The sequence below is a fragment of the Anser anser genome, assembly GCF_964211835.1.
Source record: "Anser anser genome assembly, chromosome: 2".
NCBI classification, from domain to species: Eukaryota; Metazoa; Chordata; class Aves; order Anseriformes; family Anatidae; genus Anser; species Anser anser.
Window position 1 is genome coordinate 79,925,066 of NC_139721.1, and position 17,380 is coordinate 79,942,445.

At 42.5% G+C, this 17,380-nt stretch overlaps 1 long non-coding RNA gene across 2 annotated transcripts in view; it reads right to left on the reverse strand.

Moving 5' to 3' along the window:
• Positions 1-4,492: 4,492 nt before the first annotated feature.
• The window catches only part of LOC310894892, a 36,462-nt gene continuing 23,574 nt past the window's right edge, over positions 4,493-17,380 (reverse strand). For both annotated transcript variants that reach the window (XR_014580262.1, XR_014580263.1), the window contains exons 2-3: positions 6,194-6,317; positions 4,493-5,904 (exon numbers count right to left, since the gene is read on the reverse strand). This is a non-coding gene — a long non-coding RNA (uncharacterized lncRNA). The remainder of the gene's footprint in view (positions 5,905-6,193; positions 6,318-17,380) is intronic.

A 17,380-nucleotide genomic window follows, 5' to 3' on the forward strand; every position in this document is an offset into this window, starting at 1 on the left:
AGGAGGAGGAAGCCATCTCCTTTTTTTCATTTTTCATTTTTTTTTTATTCAGCTAATATGAATGAAGCTTAGGGAACCCAGGTGGCTACTTTTGCTGGCAGTATGAAGGCTGTATGACAGTGGGGAAACTGCCTGAATCTCACCATCTCTCAGTTCCTGGGTAGCTTCCCTCCACAGTCAAACAAAACCAGTTTTGTCTTAGACCTAAATCACAGCTCCCCATTCTTTTTCAGGTCAGCCTCTTGCAGTCTGATGCAATCGCAGCAACGCTTCCTGGCTGCTGCAGCTCACGCAGTCAAAAGCATGCTGTTTTCAACCTCCAGGATCAAAAATACCACGCTTCCCAACACACGCTACCTGCCCACTTCCAGGAACACCACTGAGTGCTACACACCCTGAGGGCGATGACGGGACGGTCACATCCGAGACAAGGAGTGACGGCCTTTGGGGACTGGTGAAGTGCAGCAGAAACGCGGTCGCTGTCTCTGCCCTACTCCCGGAGGCTGGCGGCAGGTCATGCCAAGGGGAAATCTGCTCTCTCGGCAAAGCCAGCACAGCCTGCTCTCTTTCTGAGCACGGTGGAAAAGGCACTTCTTTGTTCAGCGTTTTTACTAAGTGTAAAAGCGTAAAACCCTTGATGGCTTGCCATCTGGATGGAAAGTGCTCCCTGTTCAGGGGCAGGCAGGTAAAAGGCAGAGCATGTGGGTGCAGCCCTTTTTTTTTTTTTTCTCCAAGTTTTGAAGTGGAAAGCATTTAGTCTCTCGGGTGATTACTGCCATATTTATGTGTAATAACAGTAAATATTTTTGAAAGAACAACAGTAATCTGACAAGCACCAGCAGCGAGCGGTGCTCTGAGACCGAAGCGAGTCCACAACTCTGGGAAGGAGGAGGCTGAGAAGGGTACTGCATGCAAGGTGCAAAGCAACTTTGGAAATGTGTGTCTCCGGAAGGAAAAAAATGGGGCATGTGCTTGTTTGTGGAGACTGGATGGGGGGCAGGACAGAAAGGTGGTGCTGGAGACCTCGTGGGGAGGAGGGCAAGCAAAGCGGGAGGATGTAAAAAAGAGCAAAGGGCTTTTGTGAGCCGTTTGGCAGATGCTTGAGCAGGTGGAATGCGGAGTGTTTACACAGTTCATATTTCAATATACTAAGAAAACACGGGGAGTCAAGCTCTAAGCTGTTATTAAGCTCCCCCTCCTCCTGTCCCAACCACTTCTTTAAAATCTGCCTTCAGATCTCGAATGAAACTGCTCTCTGCTGGACCGATGGCGCTGGGGCAGCGACTGTGCCACCAGCTGAGAAAACAAATTTGAGAAAGAGAGTGTGCGCTCAGGTTAACAAGCCTTGGGCGAGCGGGTCGTCCCCCCCCACCCCCCACCCCCCCCCGTTCCCTGTTCTCACCTCCAATTCCCCAAAGCCCCTGGAAATAGTGCGCTTTGGTAGGAGAAGCTGTCAGGCATCGAATGGCGGCCGGGTTTCAGAGCAGGGAGCGGGGAGGAGAGGGGAGATTTACAATGTTCCAGTTTTGACTTTTTGCGTAATGAAAACCAGAGGTCTAATAAAATACAGCAGCAGTGACATTGGGGGGGGGGGGGGGGAGGAGGGGGGGAGAGAAAAAGGAAAACAAACTTTTAGGATAAAATAAACATTGTGCACTCAAGTAAGGAGTCTATCTCTATTTCCATCTATGGATACAGACATAAACACACTCTCCTCTACTAATTCAAACTAAGAAGATTAAATCCAGGTAAACTGAACACAGGATAGGTAGGAACATTTCCCATTAGCAAATCAGTCCTCAGCAATCTAGACCAGAAAGGAACCTTATCCAGAGGACTGTATGAGTGGCCCAGAGGCATTTCATGCTTAGTTGCCACTCATCCGTATTCAGAAAGGGACCAAGAATATATTCTTTTCAAGCTCTCGGTTCATTCATTTGGGTCTAAGTGGTGAGGAGGTTGCATTTACACTTTTATTACTTTTTAGGGAGAATTTTTTCTTCACAGGGCTGCAGCAGAGGAAGTAATAGAGTACAAATGAATACCTCAGTGGGCTGCTTTACATCCTGTGGGATGAAAATCATGTTGTGAAATAACTTCAGTCTCTGGTAGACATAGTGCTTCTCATCTTTAAAGCAATGTGGGAACATTATGTTCAGGATATATTGGCCAGTTACAAAAGCTGATGGACCTGTGCAGTGCACAATGCAGGGTGCATCCTCCAGAGCTCCTGCATAGGACACACACTTCAGGATACAGAACCAGAATTGCTACACGGTGGAAGAAAGGGGTCACGGGTTGCATCCTCTGCCCCTTCCAGTTGTTCAGGGAAGTTCAGCTTCTGAGCTTAATTCACACAGGTTGGTTTCGTTCTCAGTTGCTGATTCTGGGAAAATCATTTAACTTCTTTGACTTCTCCAGTTACTCATCCATAAAACAGATAGTTTTATTTTAGCTGGGAAGCTCGAGTAGAATTTCTACTTGAAATTTTTACAGGAAAAGTAGTATAGAGGGAAAATAAATGCCTAAATGGCAGTAGCAGCAAGACATACTTGCAATTCACAAAGGGCTTCTTTGAAATGCATTTGTTAATTCTCTACTATTTGCTTGGGCTTGGGAACGACACATCCTTTGACCACATGCCATATTATTGGTGATATATTCACTAATAAAGTCACAGTATCCTGACGACAATGAAATACAGCATTTGAAATTCAATAACCACATCCTGTATCCTGTTCAAGGACCAAGAGCAGACAGGCTGACTGGCTTGCTGAGCTCCCGCTCTTAGATCACGTTTGGCTAATGCAAACTCAGCTGAAGAGCAATGGCCCTGACTTTGGGTGTCCTAATACAATCTCCAAGTTTGGGAGCAAGGTTTGTCGTCCATGCATTTATCGTGGCTTCAAGTCTTCTTGCCAGCACATTGAAGAAGATGTACTGCACTCTGCCTAATTCAGAACATACTTTGGAAAAGCAGGGAGTGCTTCGTGGACAGACTCAGACCTCCTCTGGCAGAGAACCAGATTCCCCTGATTCCTCCTCTCCTCCCCCTCCTCTCCTCAAGAAATTTAATGCAAAATATCATCTCTGGACAAGAGGCAATAAAGCTATTATGAAACACACAGCCAGACAGTCAAAATCCAAACCTGTATTACTACATTTAATTCCTCGTTCACCCGCCTGGAGAAATAAGTGAGCTGAAGCCTCACTGTCCTGAGCTATGCATGGGTCCTGGCCCTTTACTGGCACTCCCGGTCATACCAGTAAAGCACAACCCAAAAGCCTGTATCTGCAAAGTCTATCTAGGAAGCTAGGAAATGAACTCTGGGCAGTTCTCTATGGGAACAGCGTAGCGCGCCGATCCGATCCCACTTCACCTTTTTGCAACATCAAATCCAACAGCACCCTCCACTGTCTGCGGGAGGGAAACAGAAGTCTGCCTGGGTAATTTCCTCTGACAAGATGATAAAAGCCAGCCAGCGGAGATCATTCTAATTACGACAGATTATCCAGCTGTTTGAAGAACACAAATTAATATAGATGATTGTAAGTAAGTGATTGGAATGTGGCCATTGGTTTGAGAAAATAAAAAAGAATGACACTTCAAAAAAAGGCAACCAACTTTGGAGTAAAATTAAAGATGAAATCATAATTAGTCTACTGTGTATGTCTGCTATGATATCATTCCAAAGAATGCAAAATTCTTTATGGTTAGTACTTTTCCTTTATGCTGTTATTTTAAGATATTTCTTCAGACTCTAGAAAATACAAGTCAGATGTTCTTTCTCACAGTAAACCTCAGCCATTTTAAGTTTGAGCGACTTATAGGCAGAGCACCGTACACATAAGTGAGTCATGGCTCCTTTCAGTCACAAATGCAGGTCACTAAACATGACCACCAGCTACTATTTCTAGGATAGAAGGCCTTTCTGGAACAACAGTAGCGGGAATATTTCATGAAATGGATCTATAAAAATAGATTGGTTTGCCCAGTTTTTTCTTTCTTTCCCATACATTTTTTCCTACTCTTCCTCCTGTTTCATGTATGCTTCCCCTCCATAAAACATCCATGACTGAACTAAGTTTTCCACTAGCATTCACAGGCATAAACTAATGGAACAGAACTGCCACTGGGAGAGCCACCTGGTAGTCAGGGAACGAGGTGCATGTACCAAAAATGTCTGCAGAGGGAAGGAGAGCGCAGGAGAGTAACAGGCAACCAAAACTGCAGAAAGAAGAGGGAAACGATGAAGAAAGAGGATACAGTGAGGAAAAAAGCCAGGTTCCTCCTCCAGCTCTGTGTACAGAGTCTCTTATCTCCTCCTGTCAGAGCTGAATGCGCTTCTGGTTGTGATTTGTTCTGCACTGTATCCATATACTCCAAAGTCTTGTGCCATTCTTGTTGCAAACACGCAATAGCTCAGCATTTTCTCAGTCTGTGTGTCCAAAGAGTGGGAGCATAACAAAGATATTACAGATCTGCCCAAGTAACCTCAGAAGTCCCCTAATTTCCAGCACGGAGCATCAGTTCCCAGCAAGGCAGACATGTCTCACTGGGGAGACTTCACAGTACTGACGGCAGGAAAACACAGGGAAAAGTCTCTGTACTGGCTCAGATGAACAAATGGTGTAGAGCCCAAGTTGGAAAAAATCTTCCTGATTTACTAGTGTTTTGCTTGTTTGTTTGTTTTGGAATTAGCACTGCTAGAATTGGTGACAGGAGGCTGATAAGGTAAAAGCAGGGATTTAGGTGGAGGTAGGGGAGGAGACAAAAGAAAGGGTCCAGTGGGCAAAAAGAAAAGGAGGAGAAAGATGAAGCAGCAGTCACAAGGCTTCTCCAAGAGTCATGCTTGACCTTTGCTGCAGCTGACCCTGTACCAGAGCATGATGCTGAGACCCTGGGGCTGCCTTAACTCTTTAGCTGCAGCAACATATGGCTTGGTGTGTCTGCTTGTGCCAGACTCATCAGAGGAGACAGGGACTGAGCTCATGCCTCCGTTTTCAGGACTGTTGCTTAAATACTTATTGTATACTCTATTTGTAATTAGAATTGGAATTATCAACGGGAGTCCAACTCCCATGGAAAGCAATGTTGGGAACACATTTACCCTAAACTCCTTCCAAAAATGTGATTAAAAAAAAAAAAAAGTTTCTCATTTAATATTTCAGAAGCTTTTAAAAAAAACATACACAGTGAATCTAAAACTTACTTCCTGCCACACAAAAAAAGAAAATATGCACCCAAGAAAACCCCAGACTCAGCCTGAATATTCATAATGCTGTTGCACAAGGCTTTGGCAAGACTTTATCCAGAATAATCTGTACAGCTCAGGTCACCCACACTCAAGAATGAATTTATTGAGACTGGGACAGTTGTGGGAGACTTCAGGCTCAGGGAAAGAAAAGCCTGTCTTTCTGGGTGAGCCCAAAAGAGCCTGTCTTGTTTAGTCTAGCCAAAAGAAGGTGGAAACGTGTTCACTTTTTATAAATATATCTAGGCAGTAGACACCAGAAGGGCTGACGAGCTATTTAAGCTAAAGAATGATGTTGTCAGAAGAACAAATAGTAATAGGCTGCCCTGAATACATTCCCACTGGAAACTGTGACAGTTTTCTAGCAGAAAGGGCAGCAAATTTCTGGTAAAACATCAGTAGTAGTTGAACTGTGAAGAGCGATCAGTTTACGAGAGGGATTATGTAACATAATTGCCTGCCTTAACGAGGGACTGAGTCAAAGATGACTACTCAGGAGGTCCTTCCCAGCCCTGTCTCCTCAGCTGGCTGGTGACTTGGATGCCTTCCCCGTTGGGTTCCCACACTCAGAGCTGCTGAAGGGGCATGGTTTCAGAAAACATGGAGCCTCTCTGAACATTTTGCCTGGGTCATCCTTAAAAAAGATACACTGGAAAAAAAAAAAGTCATGACTTACAAACACCTCATTTCCACCCCCCGCTCCCCCCCCACCCTTTTTTTTCTTTTTTTTTGGATTGCAGATTTAGGATCAACGTTCTCAGACATTGGCTTGAAAGGGGATTACCTGATACACTGTTAGATAGATGTTAACCTGTTAACAGCAATGAGTTCTGGTGCTCATGCCCTGTGGCTAATTTAATTGTTAATCATTGTTTAACAACACCTATGGCTATCATATACTATCAGTTGGAAATGGTAGTAATGAAACACTCTATTACCTTGAAGAATCTGAGTGGAGTCATTCAACTAGACAAAGCAAGTGCCTGTATTACAGAAGTATATTTGTAGATTGCAATAGTTTACATCAAATCCATGTTTCCTCTGGTCTATAACACCCAAAACCTGAAAGAAGACAGCAAGTTTCATAAATATTAACAGACCTTTCGAGTGTGTGTATCTGTCATTGTGACACAGATTATTACAAAAAGCAAGACAGGTAATCTTGGCAGCAGAAATTCAGTTGGTGTTCCATTAGCATCTGCTGCCCTATACTACTGAATTACTTTCCATTTTTATAGCAATTTTGAAACAGTTTCATTATAAAACTGCATACACAAAAAACTGCCTCCAAGCCACCTCATTCTTCTGACTTTTTTTGTGGTTCATCATGCAGATTCTGTCAATAATTTAAGTTACTAAATGATGGGATCCATTTTTGGCAATGCTTAAGAAAGGTACAGCTGTGAGTTCTGGTTTAGAAATGCAGAGCTTATATTATGAAACAACTGTTTGTAGCGAGGCAAGAAAGCAGAGAGAAGAATGCATGAACTACTCCTGGCATTTAGACATCCTGGTGATGAAGACTGCCTTTATGCAAAAACACATATATGCAGTATCTTAACACATATGTCAAGGTGAGTAAAAAGGACTGCTTTCCTTGATAACCTATGTAAAATCTGTTATGAAAACCAGAAAAAAGAGATATGCAACAAATTTCTAGAAGCTGAGGCTGGAATTGCATAAAGATTTATTGAATTTCTAGAATTTCTAGAAGCTGAGACTGGCATTGCATAATGATTTAATGAATCACTTATTTTGTAAAACCAAGGCCATTCGTAGCTGCTGTAGAAATGTCAATGAAACATCACCTGACTGTGGTTTTCATTCTGCTATCAGCAAATGTAAGCTGTTGGATACACTGCAACGTGGCTGTCTTATTTTATACTCAAGTCAAAAATAGCTCTACAGGCTAATCATATGGAAGGGAAAAGTACACAACGGGTTAAAGTACACTAGGGAACAGTATTTCTTTCAGACAGGTTTTCAGTCATTGCTGCTCCTGCTTGTTTTATGTCTACACTGAGGTCAAACTAGTGTGGACTAGTATTGAGCACTGTTTACAAGAATGCCTGAAAAAGACACAAAGCTTCAAACCTGGCAATTTCACACACTGAATTTCTACACATGGAATTTGAGAGAACTTTGCAACATAGGTCACCAGTTGATAGGATGATACTTTATTTTCTTGCTAAAGCCAAGAAGTTTGACATAGCTTTCTGAACACCATCATGATTTTTATATTTTCTCCCCAAGACAGCATTCATCAGCTTTCTATATTTGAGAGATCTTTGCATTCAAGAAGGAAGATCACCCCTTAAGAACATTCATCTTTCAACTGGTTGCAGGATTAATTTAGACAGGAAAGCAACTGATGAAGGTTGCCTATTAACTGCAGGCAGTCTGGCTGTTACAAGGCACTGGAGAGTTTTGGAAGATTATAAGGCCCTGCAGTCAACTGTTATAGTATAGATGTGTTTCTAATCAGCACAGTGCAGCTGATTTGTTCACTAAGAAGCACATATGCAAAAATAGCATTCATTTTCAGTTATCACTTAGCAGCAACAACAGTTTGGAATAAAGCAAGCCATAAAAGCATTTCCCACTGGAACACATAAATATTTAGGGGAAAGGGGGGAGTTATTTTCTTTTTATAATATTGCTTTTGAAATTGAATTAGGATCCAGCTTATAGGGTAATTAAATAAAAACACTTGTATCTGCCTAAAAGCTCTTTGGGCAGGTGATATGCCTTAGGGGAGATGTTTAGATGGCTTTTATAACTTCTGGAAAAGCAAACAGCTATCTCTCAAGCGATGGCTGTATGGTTTCACCAAGTTTTTGCCCTAATGACTTAAGGTACAATAACTTCGTGGTTTGCCCATGTGGAGACACTGTGTTATCTTTTTGTTATTGTTGTTGTTTTATGGCATACCTTTAAAAACTAAAAGTGAATCCAAGCAGAAGACTGGTGTGTTTCTTTCCCATGGATGGGAAAACACAGACAAAAAAAATAAATTATATGCACAGTAAGAAAAGCAAACAAACACACAAACAAAACCGCACCATATGCAGCATGTGTAAATGAGCCATAGCTTCAACTAGTCATTTCAAAGGCCTTTTTCCATGGTCTATGTTTAAAGTACCAGTCATTCTCCAGTAAAGATTGCTGAATCAAGAGAACTGCTAAAATGCATCCCATCTGGGTCCCATGGCATGCCTGTTCATTACATTTAGAAGGCAAGGTAAAATGTCCCATCTTTCCAAAGAATGGACATGCTGTCAAATCATCATTTATGCCCATGGAAGTACTGAGGAAATGGTCCCAGCTAATGTTTCTGAAGTGTTCATATTTTTATTAACTCTGTCCTCTCCATCCTTCTACTCATCAGGTCCGCCTTCACCTGCCAAAATATGCAAGCATTAAGCAGTACAATAAATTCTCATTTTTCAGTCTCAAGAAATATTCCCTAAGTCCAACACTGGATCATTCACCTGGAAAAATATAATCAAAGAAAAGTTTGCATCCAGAAGCAAAAATCAGATCACTGTAAAACCTAAACTATGTCTGAAGTTTTATGGACAGAGAGCTTGGATTTGCTCAGGTTCATGCTATGCTTGCTTGAGACAGTGAAACTCCACTTCCATGTAAAAAAAGATTTGGCAAGTCTCTGCTAAAACTGACTTCATTATATATATATATCATGTTCATTCCCTCATGATGGGGGCTCAAACCAGATCAAAGCACAAAACAAGGTAGTCGGCAACCCAGGCTATATTCCAGATATAATTTCTCTTGGCTGTTTTGCCTGACTGTGGACTTGTACCTTCTTTTCAGGTACCTAGCACATCTCAGAGTTAACACGAGCAAGGCAGTGAGATGTGTTTCCTGCTGTCTGCAGACTTATATCAGGCATCAACTCCATTTTCTTCAAGTTTAATTTATTGCTTTCCTTGGTTATGGCTTCACTAAGATTCAGAAAGAGAAAATAGGTTTTAAAGTATATATATAAGAGGTTTTCTGATTTCAGCTCTGCCCCAGGTGTGGGTATGTGGACTCAGAGCACCTGGAGCTTCACAGAGTGCAAGACCTGAGGCTATCTTTACTCTCTGATGGTGGTTTTCATTCTTTCAGTTCAATAAAAGATACTGACTAAACAATGATCATAATCCTCAGTTTGTGTAATCTGAGGAAGTTCATGCTCCTTCCAATCTCCCTTGTGGAAAATATGGGACCACACACTCAGTTTTACCTTTTTTACTAGGTCATTTCTTCCCCCCGTGGTCTTTTATGGCCCTTTTAGCTGACCGTATAAAGACAAGGGGTCGTGGCAGAGTTCTCATAGTTGAAACTACTGTGGAGCAGATTTAAAGCTGCCTGGTGATGGAAAGGGGTGCAGCCTCGCAGCTGGAGGCCAGTCAGAGCCAGCATCAGTGCAGGGGTTTGCCCTGACCACTTTAGAGCTGCGCTTGCTTTCCGAATTTGGCCCAGAGTCTCCTTGGCTAGGGAGTCAAACAATGAGTGAAAAAAACAGTGGTTACAAAACTGAGCAGTTATTACAGCCTCTAAGAACTCAGCTTGTTTGACAGCTGATTCCCATTAAGGGTTTGTATGGATCATGCCAGTAATCTTGATAAACCTGTGATAAGGTGTCCAGATGTCCTGGTTTTGCCAGTTTCTAATTAGCAGTCCTGGGGTCCTGTCAGTTTAAGTTGGTGTTTGCTGCCCAGGGCCATAAAGTGAAAAGTTCTCCGCATCTGATGTCAATTCTTCAAAGGAGGACCCCCTCCTTGCCATTGGATATTGAGTCCTGGTTGGAGAGACTGCAAATTTGATCAGCCTAACAGAAATTACAGGCAAGCCTGGAAACAATATTCTCATATGCATGTCCTATTCTTCCTACACACCTCTCCTGTGCCTATGGCCATGAGTGCTCCTAGGGAGAGTCAGAGCTTCTTGTACCTCTTGGTGTGTCTGTGTAGACAAAACCTGGTGCCACTTCTCCCTGCACATTGCCAAAGTTTGTGTCTCAAACATGACCAGCGGAAAAAAAATAAAATTACCCAAGCTGGACAGTGCTCTCACCTGAGGAGAAAAACTCCTCGGCTATCTCCAGTGAAAGAAACTGCTGGCTGATTTCCTGTCCCTTCCTGAGCACTATTTCAGCAACAATGTATGTTGTAAAGGCATCTATGAACACACACTAAAGGGACAAAAACATCCCAGGTTTTTCTCTTGCTGAAAGACAGCCACTCGGAGGAGGTAGTGGTTGAGCACTTAAAAAATGAAAACCTGAAGGGCAGGAAGAACAAAAACTGTGTAGATGGAGTTAACTTTACTAGTCCTTCAATTCTGCGAGTTACAGCAATTTGCTCTCTGCCTGAAATATCATTCATTTATAGCAGGCAGGCAGAAGCAGCACTAGCCACTTCCCTGCCCACAGGGATCTCAAGATGACAACCCCTAAAAACCAATACCATTTAAATTTAAAAGTCCAAGCAGGCTAGATCCACTTTAAAATTTCAAACAAAGAGTGCAGGTCATTTACCATCTTTCCATCAAGTGCTGGGAAAGGGAATTATGTGTGAGGCAAATTCAGCCAGACCCTTCTTTGCTGTAAATGCCCTGAGATCCTATAAAACCCTCAGCCATTTCTTCCATAGCTCTGGAGGAAAACTTTTCAAGAACAAGCAAACTATGAATAACTGGAGTGGAAGGCAATCTAAATGTTGTCACAACAGTTAAAAACTTAGGAGTTTAGCAGAAGATACTGAGATTTCTCATGTTTTCTGTAATAAGAGTGGTAGAAAAGCAGTAGATGCAAATTTTTTCTTGAGGCACAAGTGTAACACTCTTTTAGAGTCACCATTTGCTCATCCTTTAAAGCCTTTAGTTTTTGTCTCTTTTCTCCCGCCATGTACGTACATCAGAGTTGCAAATTACGGGGCCATAAGAGTCTTCAGAAGTGAAAAAAGCAGACACAGAATCCTAAAAATATCATCTCAGGTGCTGCCTTTCCATCCCTATTCAGGCAGAGAGCACTTGCTGACAGCCCCCCTGTGTTTTCCGTGTTACAAGAAGGCAGGACCCCAGGAATCTGCCAACATGGCTCCACTGCCACCTTCTCCTCCCTCTTTCCACGTCCCTCACAGCCACAAAATAAAAGCAGATGTGTTAAGAGAGCGCGGCATCATTGCTAAGATCACCCAGGGCCAACCAACAGGAGACTTCTTGGCCAAGGGTACTGAACCCTCACGGCGAGAGGTGAAAGCGGGCGCCCAGACGCTCTGCCTTGCTTCCCAGCCAGCAAGAGGCAAGCAGTGGCCTTGGCGTCCTGCAGGCATCAGCCTCTGCCGAAAGCACAGACACAGCACTAGATACAGACAGGCGCAGCTCAGGGCTTTGGTATGCTTCCCCAGGCAGACGGGAATCGTCCCTGTTTAGTTTCAGCGAGAACTCATCCAACCGATCCGCGGAGGAGAACCTCCAGTACGAGCTGCAGCGTGCCAGGAAAGTTAGCTGGTCATGTGAAATCTCAGAAGGAAAATGAGGAACCCCATTTGTCAGAGTTATAAACTGATAAAGTTGGAACCTTGCCTCTCAAATAATATTAATGATAAATAAAATTCAGCTTTTCAACGAGCAGGCAGGCTAAGCAAAAAAATACAATTAAAGTCAAATTTCTGGATGTCAGTCCCATTGCTGGCTCTACTAAACACATTGATGCAGGAAGCAGAAGCTCTGCTTCGTAGAGATGCATTTTTATGCTATACACCCATTAGGCTACATTAAGTTGTTTATATGCACTGTATGCAACGCAGGGACCTCACTGAGCGATTTCTACTCACACTGCCCCTGCCCTGTATCATGCTTGCTGCAAGCTTTGCATTCTTTTTTTTTTTTTTTTCAATAAGTGCGGTGAACTACGGTAGTTTGGACCACAAAAGACTATTGTTGGCTGCTTTAGAAAAAGGATTTATAGGCTGTGCCTTTTTTTTCTTTCAACAGATAAACGCTAACACCAAAATTATGGCACAAGCTCTTAAAGACCGATAATTAAAAACAAAGGTTAGTCCCTATGGAAAGAGGTACGGAGGTCTGTAAGATGTCCCTCAAATTGAAACCGACTGCATAACTCCCAAATAATGAGGATACAAATTAGCTATATGTGATCATCCGCTTCTGTTTATCCAGAGCATGTTCTTTTCTTGTGGTTTTTGCATATGTTGCATTTACAGTGTGAATGAGCCACACACAGCTAGTGTTCACCATCCAGTATTTCACGTGGGGAAGATGGCAATTAACATTTTGGCTTCAATTCGAGAAAATTTACCTCCTTTCCATGACCCGGTGCCTGACTTGCCTCTTAGAATGACAGCTAGGACTTGTATACCTTAGAGCAAAACAGAAAGAAACTTCTATAAAGCACAGCACTTCTCTCCGGAAAATACAATACCCACTGAAGAGGAGCTATGAAAATTCATTAATGCAGTGCTGGGAGAAAAAATAAAAAATAAAAAAATCCTGAGAGAACAAAAAGAGGTATTCCAAAATTTATCCTGTGAACTAACTCCTTTTGATGTACAAACTAGCCTACACATCAAACAAACCCTTGAGAAAATGTCTTGCAGTTCCTGATGTCAGTGATGTGTGAAATATTTTTTTTTCTGGCCATTTCTGAAGACATAATTTGTAATTTTAACAAAATGTTAAGGACCAGCCTAGCCCCTGGATAGGCTTACTTTATTATGCTTTTGACTTTGAATAAACAAAAGATGAGTTGCTCCCATGGTACATTAATATTTTTACATCAGCCCCTTGATGGAATCAGGGAATGGAGAGCTGCAGCAGTTACCAAGAAAAGCTAAACAAAACCCAAGCAGCAGCATCAAGCCTTTTGCAGAGCTCAGGAACATCTGAATTTGGACTCGGCTGCACTCAGGAGGGAAGATTCTTGTTGATTTTTGTCTTGGCTGAGCCCTTCTCAGTGTCTCGAGACTGCAGTGCAGCGTGGCGTGCACACCACAAGTCCAGCACCTTGGCCGAGGTTTCCACCGCCGGCGACTGGAGCTCAAACCCTGGCCAAGGTCCAAAGGGAAGCATGACAGTGGTGGTCTAGACTCGCTCCCCTGAGAGGCTTCATCCACATCGTCTGCACACACGCAGGGAGGCACGCACAGCCCAAATACGCCACGTGTCTGCGTATTTGGAGGTCAGGGCTAGGAAGAGTCTCCGACTGCTCCCCGCAGTGCTGGAGCAACAGATCAGGATGGAGTAACATCAGCAGAGCTGTGTGGGAGGCTGGCACAGTCACCGATGACGCTCTGCCTGGTTCCAGGCAAGCCTGCAAGTCCCTCCTTTCCACTAGCATTACTAGGATGGGGAGGATTTCACCATAACGGAATATTTCGGCAAAGCCCCCCAAAAAGGTCCCCACTCCTTTAGCAATGATAGAGAAATTGTGTGGGCTAGGTTTGTGCCCAAGCAGCCAGAGCTAAGTGGCAAAGCTTGGGGGAAGCTCTTTCCACCGAACACCAGGCTGAGGAAATTGTCCCATCCACCCACACTTCTGGCTGGTCCAACTCATTCCCAAGGAGTCTTTCCCAGGGAAACACGTTTAACACACTCGTACATACGCACGTAAGTGCTTCACAAATCTTTGTCCTCTAACAGGAAAATAAACATGGCTGGGTTGCAAGGAGCGCCTCCTGCAGAAGCTCGTGTCCCACTGCTGAGGGACTCAGTCCCCAGCTCATATCCTTAACTCCCCCTCGCCCACTTCTTTCCCACCCCATCCTCTTCCCCCTCTCCTCCACATTTTAGTGTCTTTACTGACCCTTTTCTTTAAATACCCAAGGCTCTTTCTTTGGTCTGACTTCCCCCATGAGTGCGACCAGCTCGGTCTCCTTTATGAACTACTCGACCTTGGCATCCCTCCAGCACCAGTGTGTTAAGAAAGACATTTTCTATTCAGCAGCTCTGACTCCATCACATGTGTCTCTGTAGAGTAGGTCAGAAGGCAAAGCCTGCAGAGTGTAATAATATTTGTACTGCTGTCTAATCCTAGAGGGAAATTCGTAGGAGGAAAGAAGCACAGGGAAGTAGAACCAGCTAAGAGGATGCCAAGTACCTCCAAATGGCAGGGCTCTTCAATAAAAAGGGGAACAAAGAGAGACGGCTCCAACAATATCCACGTTGTTTCTTAATCTAATTATATTATTACTCTAAAGTCTGTCATCTCAAGAAATACCCCTCATAGGCTTTTGTTATCTTTTCCTTTTCCATAGGTAAAGTTGCTCACCTGGTTAAATAGAAAGCTGCTGGTTAAACAGTCCAAATATATAGCAGATGCACAAGGATACCTTGAGAAATGATTGCTAGAGACAAAATCTGATTATTTTCCCCCATAGTTCCTTTCTCTATTTCCTCATGTGGTGCAAATACACCTCTGTTAGAAATGTCCCTGTTTTCTTTTGGACCAAGGCATGATGGTCCTTTTTCAGCCTTTAATTATGGCATCCAGAAATAATTTAAACTTACATTTCTAAGAGACAAACACACTATAAAGAAGAGCTTTTCCTTGCTCCATGGAAGAAGCTTTATTCTTTCCAGCATTCAGGGTGAGGACACGTAACAACACAGCTCACTTATCTATTAGAAATATCTCACTTGACAAACTTTAATCTATTAAAGTTTTAATGTAGAGGAATGAGCATCAATCATCAACAACACCTCTATCTGTGGCTTTCTGTCCTTCCATATGAAACTTAAAAAAAAAAAAAAAAACAAACACAAAAAGCCTTCCTAATTCTTTCTGTAAAGACAAAAGTATTTTTTCTAAGTAATACAGATCCCAAAGTAAAACCATCACTTTAATTATGTTGCTTTAAGAGAAAAGAAACCTGCAAGAAAGAGATAATATAAAACAATCTCTGTTGTGAGAGATTTCTATAATTACTGTAGAAATGTTTGCAGCATGGTATTAAGGGCTAGTGTAAACTCAATAAGAGAATCCATAAGTATACATGACCTTGACTGCTGTCCTTGCACTGGTCTTCCTTGGAAAAAGTAGTACAAAATGCTGAGAATAAATCACAGGCTTTAATGTTACTAGTCTCTTGAAACAGTCACACAGATAATGCATTTTTCCTTGACACTTCCTAATTCTTCTTGTTTCCTCTGTAGAGTTTTTCTTTCAGTTGATCTGGATAAGATTTTTCAGTCTTGAAAAGTTACCTTCTCTCAAACCCTGTGCATAGTTTCCCATTTTTGCTGGTTTTGGTAAAGTGAAATATCCTGGGCTCAGCTCAGCTACCCAGAAGTCTGCCATTTGAGATGCCGTTGAGAATCCTGCTTGGCTCCCTGCTGCTGGAGGTCTTGGTCACACTTTGGAGCTGTGCAGTTGCATAGAGTCTCTAATCCTCAGCGTAATCCTCACTGAGTAATCACCAAAAACATCTGGGAGAGATCACCAGTCCTGATCTACTGAAAATAGATTCCCACCAAAGTGTCCCAGAATCACACAACACTGTGCAAGAAAGGACAGCCTTGACATAGCTGGAGATCTGTTGGTGTTTGCAGACAAAGTGGTTTAAATACTTGTGTACTTAATCTCTGCCTTTATAATGGCAGGAGGAAAATAAGTATTACACTTGGGTTACCTTTTGGTTATTTGTTCGACATACATGGCATTGTGGAACAAGTTTTCAAGGTGGACACTGAAAATTTATTCTAAAAATATCAAGAATCATGAAAGTAATCATTTGGAGAAACAGCTCAACCCCTTCCAGAGAAGATAACTATTTCTGAAATGAGGAGAGGACCCTCATTCTGGGTCATTTCAAGTATGTCTTGAGACACACAAAATAATGGCAGGCAGAAGAACACTAAATATAATCAAGGCATCTTTTCCCCTTTTCTCCCTGCTATGTCTTTAATCAAATGTCTGGTCTCAAAATTTCTAAGAAATGTTCTACCATCCCCAGCCTGTCATTAAAAAAGCTTGCTGTTCTACAGAGAAAAGGTACCGAAGCATGAACGGTATGAGGGGTAAGAATATCCAATGAAAGTGGGAGTAAGAAGTGTCACAATCTCTTAATTAAAGAGATGAGGGTGCAAGAGCAGACTTTTCATCTGCGTATTGAGGTTGAAAAGCTGTATAAGTTGATCTGAGACTGTATTAGATTAATGCCTGTGTAAGTATGGGATACTGAGCTAGATGACCCATTAGGATGCAACATGGGAAAAAAAATGATTAGTCTGAGGCTGATATGCAAAATACAGCTGTGGTTAAAGAGAGAATAAAGTTTTCTTGGGGATGGAGGTGAAAAGTTATCATATCCTAAAAGAAATAAAACACCTATAGCTAATTAATTTGCTTAGTTTTTTCAAAAGAATCTATGAAAACTAGATTTAAACTTTACACTCCTGCCACTTATTGGAAAGTTTGAATTACAAGGGGATAAAAAAAAAGAAAAGAGCACAGTAGATATCATTCTCCATGAGAGATGGGGATCAGGATGTTGTATGTTAACAACCATTTGTAAAATTATTTGCATTCAAATGTAGGTTTAGTTTTTTATAAATCGCATTCTACTTTTATTGGTGCTGGCAGATCGTGTGATAAGAGATGTGCTGCCCCAGCTTGACAGATGGAGCTGAAAAGCTTTATACTGCTTGAAAATAAATCCAAATAATGTGTGTAAAAGTTGTGGTGGACAGAAGAAAAGATTTGCTTGTGGCTAGACACAGATCCAAGGCAGGTATCATACCTGTCCCACTGCACGGTTTGTTCCTCAGAAGCGTTCACGCTCTTCAGGATTCCCCTTCCCTTTTGCACATTGGCAGTTTGAGCAGAAGCATTTAAGGGGAAAACTGACCACTCAGACCTACTTCAGTCTTGGTCAGATCTCCCCCAACAAGGGGAGACATCTGCTGTTCTCCTCCAGTGAGATAGAGAAGGTTGCTCCCTGCAGCCTCACTGACGTGGACCGGGAAAGCCTATTGCAGGTACCACCTCTGAAGCAGCTTTCCACAAAGCTCACAGGACATCAGCACAGCCGACATAGCATGCAGAATATATCAGAAAACACAAATGTATGTGGGGGAAGAGGGAAGCTGTTTCAGTG